We start from the raw sequence: 15,685 nt of genomic DNA on the forward strand, positions 1-15,685 counted from the left end.
TTTGAAATATAGTGTTATTAGACTCAGCGGTCGATTTACTTATGTACGTAATGTTATTTGAATTGTTATCTTTTTGCGTTTTCTTTCAAAGTTGTTCATTAATAAATCGCTAACGAATTTTAAAAAGTGTTGGCATTTCATACAGCAGAGGGTATTACACTATTACCTTCGTAGCAGAAAAAATACATGTGTATCTCTTCTTCTAAACTATACCCCAAAAACTCAATAGATTTACTTTTTGCGGCGTAACGAAGTAAGCCGGGTACTTGCTAGTAAATAAATAAAAATAAAATATTATAAAGAATGTGACTCTTACTCACATATATCTCAAGAACCGTGATACTCACAGAAAATCTCGTGAGGATCATCCTTTTTTTTAATTTTGAAATCTCCAACTTTGGTGCGAGCTATTTCGATGATAAAACTTACCGTTTTCGGAAAGTCTCAAAAACCTGAAATCTCGACCTTTGACCCCGAATTACTTTTTTAGCGCAAAAGTATCTCAATCTATCTATTATAACCAGAAATCTCCAGCTAGTTTTATCAAAATGTTTCAATAAAGATGAAATATGCGTACAATTTTCCTACCAGTCACCCAACATCCCAACATCGAAAATAAAGAAAAAAAATATTTCAATTAGAATTAAGTCTTTTGAGGTCGCCACTCGGCAGTGATTTGGCAAATATCCCGAGTGAATTTCTGCCATAAAAAGCTTCTCTGTGAAAATTTGCAAGTCCCGTCCCGCCGATTTGTGAAAAAATTGAAAGCACGATGCACATTGGAAGCCAATTGCGCCACCTGGAACCAATTAGTTGCGATGTATATTAAACTATTATTCACCGAGCTTATTTTTACTCGAACTATACCACTCAACCCTTTACAGGATTCCCCAACAGGAAGCAACCGGCCTTCTATATTCCTAGTAACTGTGCTTGCAATATACCAACTGAGTTCAGGAAACGGATTAAGAGTGCGAATTCAAGTGTTCGGAAAATACCCCGGCACCAACACCGCGGTCTATTTTGGACATGTCAGTATATGTATAGTGAAGTGACACTCATCACACACCACGCTGGCTGACCAATCCGTTCTCGAAGGTATCCTCACCCTGAAGTTCTTGCCAAAGTTCAATGGCTACCCTTACTTGCTTATTTAATTGGCGCTTAACCGTTTAAACGGTTATTGCCTTCCAACAAGGTACGCCATTCGCTTTTCCATCTGCCAGCCGGCGCCAATTGGTCACACCAAGGAAGTTTAAATCGTTTTCCACCTGGTCCTTCCAGCGGAGTGGGGGCCGCCCTCTACCTCTTTACCAAGTTTCAGCAAAAGAACTAGTCTTTGACGTTTCCATGAGCGAGGGAAAACGCCTTCTCGGATACAGACGTTTGTAGAGATCCGTAAATACCGACGTTCTAGACCTTTTCGCTACTTTAAGGGCTATATTTGGCACTCTATTCGGTCCTGGAGACTTACTATCCCCAACGCTTTGTGTTGCATACAGTACCTCCTGTCCTGTTATTTCTGGGATTTCCATACATTCGAGGTCCTAACTTCTATAGGTCTAGTAATCTTTAGTCGGAAAAAGAGTTTCTACGATTGTTCTCATTAGTGTCGGGCATGTAGGCTGCTCTGATTTTCGCCTTCTAATTTAAGCCAATCCTCTAGGATCAAGATCGGTACTATCCATCAGTTCCTTTAAGCACGCTCTCTTGCTCTTTTTTATAGCATTTTTGAGCGCCTATCTTTGGGCCATGTAGATGCCTATACTGTGGCTCATCACATCGTGGCGATGGGCGTGCCATATGTGCCCTTCGTCGTGCCCTGTGGCATTTTCAACGCTCCTCCGCTATTTCCTCGTTCCACCAATATACTGGAGTCCGATTTAATTTTACGCGACTTCTGGGCATAGCAGCATCACACGCCATACTTAATGTCATAGATGTTTGAACCTACATGTCTTTCTCATGTGTCCTTCGTATTATGGCATCATTCCATACAACACCAAATGCTTCTGGTTCAAAAAGGTGTTGTTTCCATCATCGTTACTGATGGACCATTTTGCTCGTCTCGCTATTTCGCTACTAGCAAACGTGATATCTATAACGGAGCCAGTGTCGAATGTATATTTTACTGGCTCATTTAATTCTAGCCCCAGGGCTTTCAAAAGAACTTCACCTCTATCGTTAGTTCTACTACTACCCTATACAGATGACAACGCATTGAAGTCTTCACATATTATAAGCGGGTGTTTACCCTGTTTTTATACTCAGCGTGCTTTGCACACAGAGTACATTAACTTTGATTCGATAACGGTTGTTGTACAGGTATAAAGGAATCGAGATAGATATAGACTTCCATGTATCAAAATCATCAGTATCGAAAAAAAATTTGATTGGAGCCATGTCCGTCCGTCCGTTAGCACGATAAATTGAGTAAATATTGAGATATCTTCACCAAATTTGGTACACTAGCTTATCTGGACCCAGAATAGATTGGTATTGAAAATGAGCGAAATCGGATGATAACCACGCCCACCTTTTATATATATAAAATTTTTTAAAACACAAAAAACCTGATAATTTAGTAAATAAAACACCTAAAATGTTGAAATTTGACATGTGGACTGATATTGAGACTCTTGAGAAAAATTAGGAACAATTTTTTTAAAATGTGCGTGGCACCGCCCACTTGTGATAAAATCAATTTTACAAATATTTTTAATCCTAAATCAAAAACCGTTTAACCTATCGTAACAAAATTCGACAGAGAGGTTGCCTTTACTATAAGGAATGCTTTGAAGGAAAATAACGAAATCGTCTAAGGACCACGCCCACTTTTATATAAAAGATTTTTAAAAGGGTCGTGGACGAATAAAATAAGCTATATCTTTGCAAAAAAGGGCTATATATAAATGGTATTTCATTTTCCAAGTGGATTTATAACAATAAATAGGAAAAACTTTAAATTTAAAAGCGTGAGCGTGGCACCGCCCTTTTATGACTAAGCAATTTTCTATATATGCCATATCTCAAAGAAAAATTAACGGATCGTAATAAAATTGGGTATACAAATTTTCCCTATAGCAGGAAATATTTCCAGAAAAACTGAACGAGATCGGTTAAAGACCACGCCCACTTTTATATAAAACATTTTTAAAAGGGTCGTAGACGAAAATAATAAGCTATATCTTAGCAAAAAAGAACTTTGTGTGGCACCCCCCTTTTATGACTAAGCAATTTTCCATGTTTAGGGAGCCATAACTCGAAAAATTAACGGATCGTAATGAAATTTTGTGCACATATTTTCCTTATAGCAGAAAATATTTCTAGTAAAAATGGACGGGATCTGTTAAAGACCACGGCAACTTAGATATAAAACAAGTTTAAAAGGGTCGTAGACTGGAATAATAAGCTATAACTTAGCAAAAAATAGTTTTGAATCAATGATATTTCACTTATCAAGTTTTATTGTAAGAGGAAATGGGGAGACATTTTTTTTAAACGGGTGGTGCCACGTATTCTGTTGAAAAGTAATTTATCTGATATGAAATGTACAATTGAAGCTCACGCTGAGTATATAATATTCGGTTACACCCGAACTTAGACACATTTACTTGTTAGTTTAAGGTACTTCAAGCGCACAGTTACATACTTTGAGTAATCTTTGTAATCCTTTTTTTTTGTTTTGTACAACTTGAATGACCGTTTATTCGGTTTAGATTGATCGTTATTTATTTTTTAAAGTTCGATTTAGCAAAATCAAAGTCAAATTTGGTTTTGATATGTTCCTTAATCTCTTGTATTCATTCCACCGCTCAGTAGTAGGGTTACGCTTCCAATATTTGTAAGCATTATTTCGGTTATTCATTATATTTAAGATTTTTTTATTATTGAGTCAAGGCTTTCTCTTGACAACTATACTAATGGTACGAGTGGGAACATAATTTTCAAATAAATACTGTACCAACAATGCAAAATAAGATTGTTAAGTTGCATCATACAAATCATTCATGCTTATGTTTTTAAAGTCTTTGTAGAATTACCTAGCAGGCGTTTTCTTTTTGCTAAACTCAAAACATCCTTGGTTTGTTTAGAGGTGAGAAACGTTAACATATTTTTTTAACTATAGTGATACGAACAGAGTCAAGTTTACTTACTAAGTTCCTGGACCTAGTACTGTCAGCTAACATATCTACATCAAAATCACCACAAAAAAAATTATTTTTTTATATTTTTTTGTAAAGCTCATATCACCTGCACATATTTATTACAGTTTTTATACTCACCTGAGCAGAGCTCATAGAGTATATTAACTTTATTCGCATAACGGTAATCCGTAACGGCATAAACTAATCGAGATATATATAGAATTCTATATATCAAAATGATCTAGGCGAAAAAGGAAATTCATTTAGCCATCTCCGTCCGTCCGTCCGTCCGTAAACACGAGAACTTGAGTAAATTTTGATGTATCTTGATGAAATTTGGTATGTAGATTCCTGGGTGCTCGTCTCAGATCGCTATTTAAAATGAACGAAATCTGACTACAACCACGCCCACTTTTTCGATATCGAAAATTTCGAAAAACCGAAAAAGTGCGATAATTCATTACCAAACACGGATATAGCGATGAAACTTGGTAGGTGCGTTGACCTTATGACAAAAAATAGAAAATAAGTAAAATTTTGGACAATGGGTGTGGCTCCGCCCACTTTTAAAAGTAGTTTAAAAGTGTTGCAAGCTGTAATTTCGCAGTCGTTGAAGATATCATGATGAAATTTGGCAGGCACGTTCCTCCTATTACTATATGTGTGCTAAATAAAAATTAGCAAAATCGGGTGACGAACACGCCCACTTTTAAAAAAAAAATTTTTTAAGTCAAATTTTAACAAAAAATTTAATATATTCACAGTATACAAGTAAATTACATGAACCAATAAACAGATCCCGCTTTAAAAATGAGAGAGCAAAAAAATTATAGTTAGCTGTGAAATAAATTTTCTCCGCGTGACGTCACGCTTTTGACAAAATGGTTCTTTGCTGACGCAGTGTTCAGGCTTTATTCTAATCTGAGTATTTTGCTCCGCTCTTACCTCCTACTACTTTTTTTTATCTAAAAGGTTTATTTGGGTCGAGTTGAAACCTAAATAGCATTATTACCAAATATCTTTTGGTCGAAGTTTTCATTGTATACGTATGAAAAGCTGATTGTTTACAAGTGACGATTAGATGAAATGACGAGAATTCATTGTTCGTGTCTTAAGACATGTTTGTTCAAATTTCACTCACAGTTTTTGTACTTTTTTCGTACGGAATGAGAATAGGAGTAAAATGTAAGCAAAAAATTTTGGCGGGCGCGGTCTGTAAATCCTGCCAAAATTCAACATACAGCACTTCTTGAAGTTTTATGTAAAAATTAAGTACGTTGAGTTAGTGAGGTCAGCTAACCCTGTTTTGCGATAACAGTCGCCAATTGGGAGCGCCAAGCGAGGCCAGATCTTCCTCCAACTGTCTCTCCCAACTCAGTGAAGGTCTTATCTTTCCTCTGTTTACAAAGTGTCGGAGCGTATTCGTTCATCTGTGTAACATGACCTAGCTAGCGAAGCTTTATTTTTTTATTCGCTGCACTATCGTTATATCTGCGAAAAGCTCATATAGCTCATCATTATACCTCCTTCGATACTCGCCGTCGACATCACGGATAGGACTATAAATCTTCCGGAGAACTTTTCTCTCGAAAGCTTCAAGAGCCATCACATCTTCTCTAGACACTTTCCTTGATTCCGAGCCATACACCAGGACAGGTATGAGGTATGAGTGACTTGTAGGGCGAATTTTGTTCGTCGAGAGGAGTTTACGTTTCAATTGCCTAAAGAAGTACTTGTTGGCAAGAGTTATTCGGAAGAAAAAATATACTCCGAAAATTTAATTTCTACTCCGGCGTAGTCATTTACTCAAGTAACAGTTTTAAATACTCCGAACGCTGGTAGCGAAATATGGGAGAAATGTAATAAATCGAAAAATTTCAAAAGCGCTACGTCATCAAACTTTTTTCTCAAATTAGATTACAAATACAACAATTCCGGAATGCGAGATCTTGGCTCATTTGTTTATGAGTAAATTATGTCAACATTCAACTCCAGTAATGATATAGTGCAACAAAATACAAAGATAAACGAAAATTTCATTTAATACGTCTCGAATACTTTTAAGGCCATAAGTCGAACAAAAATTTACCAATCCTTGTGAAATTTGGTAGTTACATAGATTCTATGATGATAACTGTTTTCTGTGAAAATGGGCACAATCGGTTGAAGCCACGCCCAGTTTTTACACACAGTCGACTGTCTGTCCTTCCGCTGGCCGTTAACGCAATAACTTGAGCAAAAATCGATATATCTTTACTAAACTCAGTTCATGTACTTATCTGAACTCACTTTGTCTTGGTATAAAAAATGGCCGAAATCCGACAATGACCACGCCCACTCTTCGATATCGAAAATTACAAAAAATTAAAAAAATGCCATAATTCTGTACCAAATATGAAAAAAGAGATGAAAAATGGTAATTGGATTGGTTTATTGACGCAAAATATAACTTTAGAAAAAACTTTGTAAACTGGGTGTGACACCTACCATATTAAGTAGAAAATGAAAAAGTTCTGGAGGTCGAAATCAAAAGCCCTTCGAATCTTGGCAGGAAGACTGTTCGGTACCGGACAGATGATGTTCCGGGTCACCCTGGTCCACATTTTGGTCAATATCTCGAAAACGCCTTCACATATACAACTAAGGGCCACTCCCTTTTGAAACCCTCATTAATACCTTTAATTTGATACTCATATCGTACAAACACATTCTAGAGTCACCCCTGATGCACCTTTATGGCGATATATCGAAAAGGCGTCCAGCTATAGAACTAAGGTCCACTCCCTTTTAAAATACTCATTAACACCTTTCATTTGATACCCATATCATACAAACACATTCTAGAGTCACCCCTGGTCCACCTTTATGGCGATATCTCGAAAAGGCGTCCACCCTTACAACTAAGGCCCACTCCCTTTGAAAATACTCATAAACACCTTTCATTTGATACCCATATCGTACAAACGCATTCTAGAGTCACCCCTGGTACACCTTTATGGCGATATGCCGAAATGGCGTCCACCTATAGAACTATGGCCCACTCCCTTTTAAAATACTCTTTAATACCTTCCATTTGATACACATGTCACACAAACACATTCCAGGTTTACCCTAGGTTCGTTTTCCTACATTGTGATTTTCCCTTATTTTGTCTCCAAAGCTCTCAGTTGAGTATGTAATGTTCGGTTACACACGAACTTAGCCTTCCTTACTTGTTATTTGTACATTTAAATATCTTACTTTGCATATGTTCTCATACTGATCTCCATCTGGTATATTTACGATCCGACCCGATCTGATAATGTTGTGGTTTGCATCAATAAATAATCTACGACTTTCTAGAGATGGCAAATTAATTAGAAGAAACCTCTTCAGGAATAGTGGAAGATGAGTATGTAGGTACTTTATTCCCATTTGAGACCTCGTAATTCAAAATTTAAAAATTGCTTCTGGACGGACACAATCAGATTTATATGGCTTGGACAGGTTGGAGGCCAAACACATGAACAACACTCGAGAATAGGACGTACCAGCGAGGTATAAAGGATCTTGGTAAAATTAGGGTCATCAAACTCTTTAGCCCAACGTTTGACAAATCCTAGTAAATTAATTGATGTGCTTATAGTGGTTGAGATATGTATTGTTAAACCTAATTTTGAATCAAAAATAACGCCTAGATCAGTTACAACAAATATCCGCTCCAAAGGGCTGCCGTTTAGTATATAAGAGTCAGGCCCGGCTTGACTCTGAGAAATGTCATTTGCTTACGTTTAGAGCAATTCAAAAAAGTAAATGTGCTGTACACCAGCTTTGAAATGAGTCCAGATCGGCCTGAAAGTGATCAAAACAGGACAAGTATAAGGACAGGTATGTTTAACAGAGTTTTACGTCATCTGCGTACATAAAAGCTCTAGAATATGAGATAACCTGTGGTAAGCCATTAATGAACATGGTAAATGGTAATGGACTCAAATGGCTACCCTGGGTACGCCAAGAGCTAAATCAATCGGCTTTGCAGGATTGTTCTTGACTAAAACTCGTTGATTCCTATTTTCAAGATAACTTGAAATGTAATTTAATACAGGGTTAGGAAACCCCAGTAGATATAGTTTGTTAACTAAGAGCTCGTGATTTACAGAGTCAAAAGCTTCACTAAAGTCAGTGTAAGAAACGTCCGTTTGTTTGCAATCTAAAAAACCATAGCAAAAGACGTAGATTCAAGCAAGTTGGTAGTTGTTGATATCCGATGCACAAAACCGTGTTGTCAAGGTGATATTAAAGAGCTACACAGATATTTAACCTGCCATGTAATTATCTGTTCAAAATTTTAGGGACAGCTGAGAGCTTAGCTATGCCGCTGTAGTTCTCAATATTAGACCTAATACCTTTTTTATGCTACGGTATAATAAACGATTGTTTCCAAATAGATGGTAATGATTCGGATTCCAGAGACAGTTTGAATAATTTTATGATAGGCTTACAGCACAATTCTTAAGCACACAACTATGAACACCATCTGGACCCTGTGAAGATATCGGTTTCAATGCAAAAAGACTATGACGAACAGTATCTTTATCAATAAATGGGCTTAAAATATTATTAGAACTTTCAAGAATATTTGGATAAGTAGATGAAAACCCAGAAGTCTTCATTTTCGAATTAACAAAGCTGAAGAAACGTTTCGGTTTGTTAATATAATGGAATTCGCAGCAAGATAAGTAACCTTTATAACATTGCATGTTTCTGCGGTCAAAATTGGAGCAAGCGACTAAATATTTAAAAAAAATCCGTAGATTTTCCAGATCTTTTGAAACGCTTATAGAGTCTAGATTCAATATTATCAAGTCTTAATAGTTGTCTTGAGAACCAAAACGGCTTACCCGTGGCAATACTAGAATAACGAAGGGGAACACAGTTTTTAATAAAACCACCAAGAGAGTTATAAAACATGGAGGTCGCTGTTTCTACGTCTTGGGCAGCAATCAATTTATTAAGCTCACTAAAATTCGTCTTTGAACAAAATCTCGAAGTGGCTTTCGAAACATCGAGCATCTCAGGTTGAACAACATCCAGTACTATCTCAAGCGTAGGATGTAGAGGGTCTTTAGTCAAGGATAATAGGGGAATTCGGGTTAGAGTAATACCCGCAGAATCATCTACAAACACTAAGTCTAAAATTTTGCTTTTAGAGCTTAATATATTTTTCATTTGAAGAAGGGGTATATCAGCAACTATTAAAGAACTCGTGCTGAGTGGTGGGAGTCATGAAATTTTAGTCGATGGTACTGATCCGATTTATAGATAACTAATCTAATCCGATTTATAGATAACCAATCTAACTTTAGATAACTAATAACTAATCTAATCACTAAGAATTCATTGACAATTTTGATTTTCAATAACATTTTTTTTATTAAAATCTCGCAAAACGGATAGTTTAAAGTGGTGATGGTCGAATGCGTTTTTAAACAGTACCATCATCGCAGGAGTGCGTTACAACCTGCGCATGAGGAAAACCCAATTGAATCTTTTGTATTTGTATTTTTTTATTTGTATTTTATTAAATTTTTCCTAGCACACAATTTGGCAAAATTATTTTATATTGCTAATTAGAACAGTGACAGAGGAAAAAAGCGAAAATTCAAAAATAGTTCAATAACGTAGGTAAACAATAGATAATTTGTAAACTAAGACATAATGGTTACATTATAATTTTATAGAGCTTAGCTTTGGGACGCAGAACAGAAATAAGAATAAAGGAGACTTTGAAATGGTGGTACAGTAATAATTATTAGGTTCTATCCTTAGAGAAAATAGGAGATGGCAAGAAAACGGATAGAAGATCAGTAAAGGGAGTCAGTTGAAGGAGGAGAGGTGAGTGAGGTATAAAACAAGATTTTGAAATGCGTTACTTATTTGTCTTATTCTAGCTGGAAGGGAGTTCCAAAGACAGATCGAAGTAACGAAGAATTGTTCAGAAATTAGCATACAGTGTTTAACATGTGCAAGAACCATTGTCCTCGTTTTTTATTTTTTTTTATCGTCTTTATTTACAATTCATATATCATTAGACAATAAGCAAATTTTATAACATTACATTTACATTGATGCATTAAGTGCAATTTGTGCCGTAAAAAGGATTTTTATGTGACTTCTATGTATATACAACTGTAAATCTCAAATTATGTAAATCAACTAGGAGTATGTGTTAACATACGTATTTATATACTTATATATTAGGGCGGGTCGATTTAAAAATCGCTCATTGCTCTGTGAAAATTGTATTGTAGGGATCAAGATAAGAAACTTTGCCGAAGGAACCATACCTCTAAAACGAATTCTGATGTCCCCCCCTTTGGGTCGAACTTTTGGGTAGGGGCAATTTCAATTCTACCTGCTGTGTCTTGTGGTGGCTTAAAAAAAACAACACAAGCAATTTTGCGTTCTGAAATTGTGTCACAGTGATACCTTCATTTTTTAAAACGGTTGAATAAAAAACCCACACAACTATGTTTACGACATGCAAATGCATCACAGTGATGCCTTGGTTTTAAAAGGGGGTTGTAAAAACGCTAATTTCTAATAATTTTTTTTAATTTCTTTTCTATTACTAAGTTAAATTCATTTTTTCATTTACATATGTTCTGAATAAATAAATTTCTAAAAAATAAACTCCAAAAAGAAAAAACATAGGCATTTCAAAGTGGGATTTTTCAAAATTTGCCCCTACGACCCAAAGGGAGGGACATCAGAATTCGTTTTAGATGTATGGTTCCTTCGGCAAAGTTTCTTATTTGGATCCCTAGAATATGATTTTCACAGAGCAATGGGCGATTTTTTTGCCTCCCCACAAATCGACCCGGCCTATTATATATATACATTAACTTATATACATATATTAAATTAAGGTTATCCTCCCATACAACCCCCAAAACTAGTCCGCCCCGTAAACACATCTTCGTTGCGACCGACAGCTGTATTTACGGGGCGGAGAAACTTCAAAGGCTATACGAGAGAAAGGCCCCATATTTGCTTAGGATCTAAGAGGCAAGTCTAAAGGGTGCAGTCTTTGCAGCCGTCTTGTTTCTTCGCTGTTGTCTAGTAAGCCATTAATGTGGGTTTGGATGATTGTGTAGTCTCTCAATATATCGTGTGCTGTATCTTTTTATTTCGCCTATAACCATTGCTGTTTTTAGATCTTTATGTATATGAATATTTTTCATATACCAGGGAGCTTGCGCTATTAGTCTTAACGTTGTTGATTGGTTTCTTTGGATCACACCAATGCTGGACTTACTTGCAGTGCCCCAGATTTGGAGGCCACACGACCAAACGGGTTTTAGCATTGTTTTATAAACCATAATTTTATTTTGAAGACTAAGTTAAGATTTTTGGCGAAGAAACAAGTACATCTTTCTTGTTTTAATTTTGAGCTGTAAACTCTTGGCTTTAATGTGTTCACGCCAAGTAAGTCTCTTATCTAAGTGCAAGCCCAAGTACTTGCTGCTAGTTGATCGAGGAATTATCGTTTGATTAAGGCTGACTGTGGGGCACTCTTCTTCCCTCAGTGTGAAGGTAACTTGAACTGATTCCGAAGCATTTACTGAAATGTTCCAATTTGTAAGCCAAGATTTTAATTTGTTTAACTGCGTTTGTGCAATTTCGGCAGCTTCGATAGCAGAGTAACAGGAAGACAGTACAGCTGTGTCATCGGCATAAGTGGCAACTGTTAGATTAGTTTCCTCTTTTATTGGCATGTCTGCAGTGAAAATTGTGTAGAGTGTTGGACCCAGTACACTACCTTGCGGAAGTCCAGCCTTTATCTCATAAATTTCTGAAACCGCATCTTGAATTTTAACATAGAAATGTCTGTAACTTATGTAGGATCTGAGAAAGAGATAGAGCGGGGTGGGCAATATCTCTTTAATTTTGTACAGCAGTCCTGAGCGCCAGACTCTGTCAAAGGCTTGCTGAATGTCTAGAAAGAAACCACAACAATACTTTCTTCTTCAAAGCTACTAAGAATAGTTTTAACCACACGATGGCATTGTTCTGGAGTTCCGTGCATCTGTCTAAATCCAAATTGATGATCTGGCAAAATCGATTGACGTTCCAACTCTGGCATTAATCTTCGAAGAAATATTCTTTCAAGTATTTTCGAGAAAATTGTCAGCAAACTTATTGGTCTGTATGAGGATAACTCGTTTGCAGGCTTGTTCGGTTTTGGTATCATTATTATTTCAGCGCATTTCCACTGTGTGGGGAAATGGCTAAGCCTAAAGCTACAGTTAAAGATTAATACTAGGAACAGTATGCATTTTTTTGGAAGTTGTTTGATTGTCCATGCATCAATATTATCATGACCTGGAGATTTTGAGCTTTTTATTCTTGAAATTTCTGCCTGAACTTCCTCGACTTTTGCGGAGAGTATGGGTCTATCCATAGGATACGGGCAGTCGATGAATGCTTCGACACTCTGACGGTGGCTGATACTGTTAAGATCAAATGGATGAAATGTGGCTATAAGATGATTGGCAAAGGCTTGCGCTTTCCTTTCGTTTGATCTGCACCATAAATTGTTCACGTCTTTTACGGGGTTCTGCCGCACAGGAGGTCGTTTTAAGTATTTAGTGGCCTTCCAGATGCTGTGCTCATCGTTTTTATTTCGATCAACATTCCTCAGATATTCTCCAATAGCCTCATCTTTCAACTCAACCAATTTGGATTTAAGCTCTTTGGTTGCTTTGTTAAGAGCTGGTTTGTTATTTGGGTTCCTAGTATTTTGCCACATTCTACGAAGCCTTCTTTTATTTTTTCCAGCTCAGAGACTATATCTGAGTAGGGTAGCTTTTTTTTCGATGGTTCGAAAATTTTATTGCTATCATGAGATGAAGCTAAGAAAGCGGCTTTATGTATTTAGCTGGTAAAGTTCGCTACAGCATCACCTAAGTCTCTTTTTGAGTTTATTTCTATATTAAGGTTTATGTGCGATTGTAGCCAACTTTTGAACAAGTTTATGTTAGATCCTTTATGTAAAATACGTTGCTTCCGACTATTGACGAAAGCGGGCATGTTGAAATTTACGATGAGAGCAGAGTGGTCTGAGCTGAGGTCATCAATGTTGTCTATCTCGAGAAGACTTGGGTCGATTCCAGAATACACCGCAAAGTCAATTATGTCAGGGTTTTTGTTAGGGTCTGTAGGCCAATAAGTGGGTCTGCCAGTGGAAAGAACGTTGAAGCTATTTCGGTTATACTTTTGTATTAAGGGGAGGGGTTCGGGTCTGCTTAATACGTCTTTCAAGCAGAAATTATAATCGTGAGGAAAACAGCAGAAATTTTGGAGGAAGCGTGCTTAAGCTGTTGTCGCGTCACAATATATATTCATAGTCAGGCGGCAATTAAGGCAATAATCTCACACAGTACTTCATCAAGAAATGTTATGGAATACAAAGAAGCATTGGAAAAACTTCGCTCACGCCGGACCATACATCTATACTGGGTTCCCGGTCATAAAGGGATAGAAGGCACGAAAAGGCCGATGAGCTGGCAAAGGATGATACAACAGTTGCTGAAACGACAAAGACGTTTTGGGAGAAATCAAAAGAAGACAGGAGCAGCATATGATCCTTCAAGCAGGAAATGCGTGGACAAAAGCGCGGGGCTGCAAAATTTCTAAGATCATGTGCAAAGCAATATCGTAGGCTCACAAAATGACTCATAGCTGTAAAGAGAGAAGACTTAAAGCTCACGATGGGTATACTAACTGGACACTGCCTTCTGGCGTCACATGCTTATAAGTGAGGTCTTGTCAGTAACAGCAGGTGTAGGAAATTTTAGCTGCAGGAAGAAACGATTGAGAACGTTCTGTATCCGTGTCCTGTGCTCGCCAGGTCAAGGCTCCAGTATCAGAGGCGGCAGAGTTGCCAGATCTCGCGACAGCAATTAAGCTATGTCCTACTCTTTAGGGTCTATGTACGCAGGTTTTATGTGATCGACTAGACCTACGAATTGAGGCATGTCTCGCCAAGATAATATTTTTACTGCCAAACAGTGTAATTCATATTACATGATGATGCACTAAAATGCAATTTTCTCAAAAAGCGCTTGGGGAATATTCGTACACTTTTATTCCTGAGCTTAATTTAAGTCAGAAAGAAGTAATCCGCAAACAAAAACCGAGATAGTATGACTTCGGAATAAAAGATAGTTTGAACATGCCGTGTCCTTGGAACCAAGGGTTTCTTCCAGGCGGCAAAGTGGCACTTTTGGGGTTGGGAAGTTGTCAGCTTTCATAATTTAAACATTTTATTTGAATACAATATGCAACATATTTTCGCCGATAATTGACTTTTTATCGATGAATTACCACGATCCTGCCAAAGCTAGGACCTGGCAATTCCACGGTTTGAGGTTGCCTCATATACCAGTGAATGAGATATACTGGTCCCATTTCAATACAAAATGCAACATGTTTTTTGCCGTCGGCTCCCCTACTAATTTGGCGTTAAACAAATTCTGGTAACACTATGGACAAATTCAGTCTAAATGAGGTTGTTGTTGTTGTTGTAGCAGTGCTTCGCCCCATCCAATAGGTGCGACCGATAACAAGTTGTCATCAATATCCTCTAACGGGAGTCCAAGGAAACTTGCTGTTTCAACAGGGGTGACCAAAATGTGAGGGGTGTTAGAGGCGTTGGTTCCACATTACAATTAAAGAGATGGTTGGTGTCATGTGGGCACACATTGCAAGCAGTGCATACATTTTGTATGTCGGGGTTGATTCTGGATAAGTAAGAGTTTAATCTGCTACAGTATCCAGATCGAAGTTGAGTTAGAGTGACTCGCCTTTCCCTGGGGAGTGTGTGTTCCTCTTCCGCAAGTTTTGGGTACTGTTCTTTGAGTACTGGATTCACCGGGAAATTCTTGGCATAAAGATCCGACGCCTATTTGTGGAGTTCACTGAGAACCTGCTTGTGTTTTTTTGCTTCATACGGCTGAGATCTCAGGTGCCGTATTTCCTCATAATGCGTACGGAGATGACTCTTTAAGCCCCTGGGCGGTGTTGGTTCATCAATCAGATATCTGTTGGGATGTCCAGGTTTCTGGGTATTCAACAGGAACTGTTTGGTTAGCATCTCATTTCTCTCCTTGATGGGGATGGTATTCTGGGGACATAAGAAGACAGCCCGTGACGGTTTTGAGCAGTATTTTGGCAGGCCTGTAGCTTCTTCCAGTGTGTAGTTTTTTGTCTTGGCGACCATATAGGGGACGCGTAGCATGCAATCGGCTGGCCAATTGCTTTGTAAGTGGTAATGAGCGTTTCTTTGTCTTTTCCCCAAGTACTGCCAGCAAGAGATTTGAGGATTGTATTACGGCTTTGGATTTTCGGTACAATTGCGGCTGCATGCTCACCAAAATGTAGGTCTTGATCAAATGTCACACCCAAGATGTGAGGTCTTATTGACCGGCCAGTTCAGCCTAACCTAACTGACTTCCCTACAGGGTTGGTACTCGTTTACTTCTTGCATGTATATT

General features: G+C 37.6%; 1 protein-coding gene across 3 annotated transcripts in view; it reads left to right on the forward strand.

The window, feature by feature from the left end:
- Positions 1–15,685, forward strand: part of ana (anachronism) — a 216,915-nt gene that overhangs the window by 77,407 nt on the left and 123,823 nt on the right. The window lies entirely within an intron of this gene.

This window comes from Eurosta solidaginis, chromosome 3 (genome assembly GCF_040869045.1).
Source record: "Eurosta solidaginis isolate ZX-2024a chromosome 3, ASM4086904v1, whole genome shotgun sequence".
Classification (NCBI taxonomy): Eukaryota; Metazoa; Arthropoda; class Insecta; order Diptera; family Tephritidae; genus Eurosta; species Eurosta solidaginis.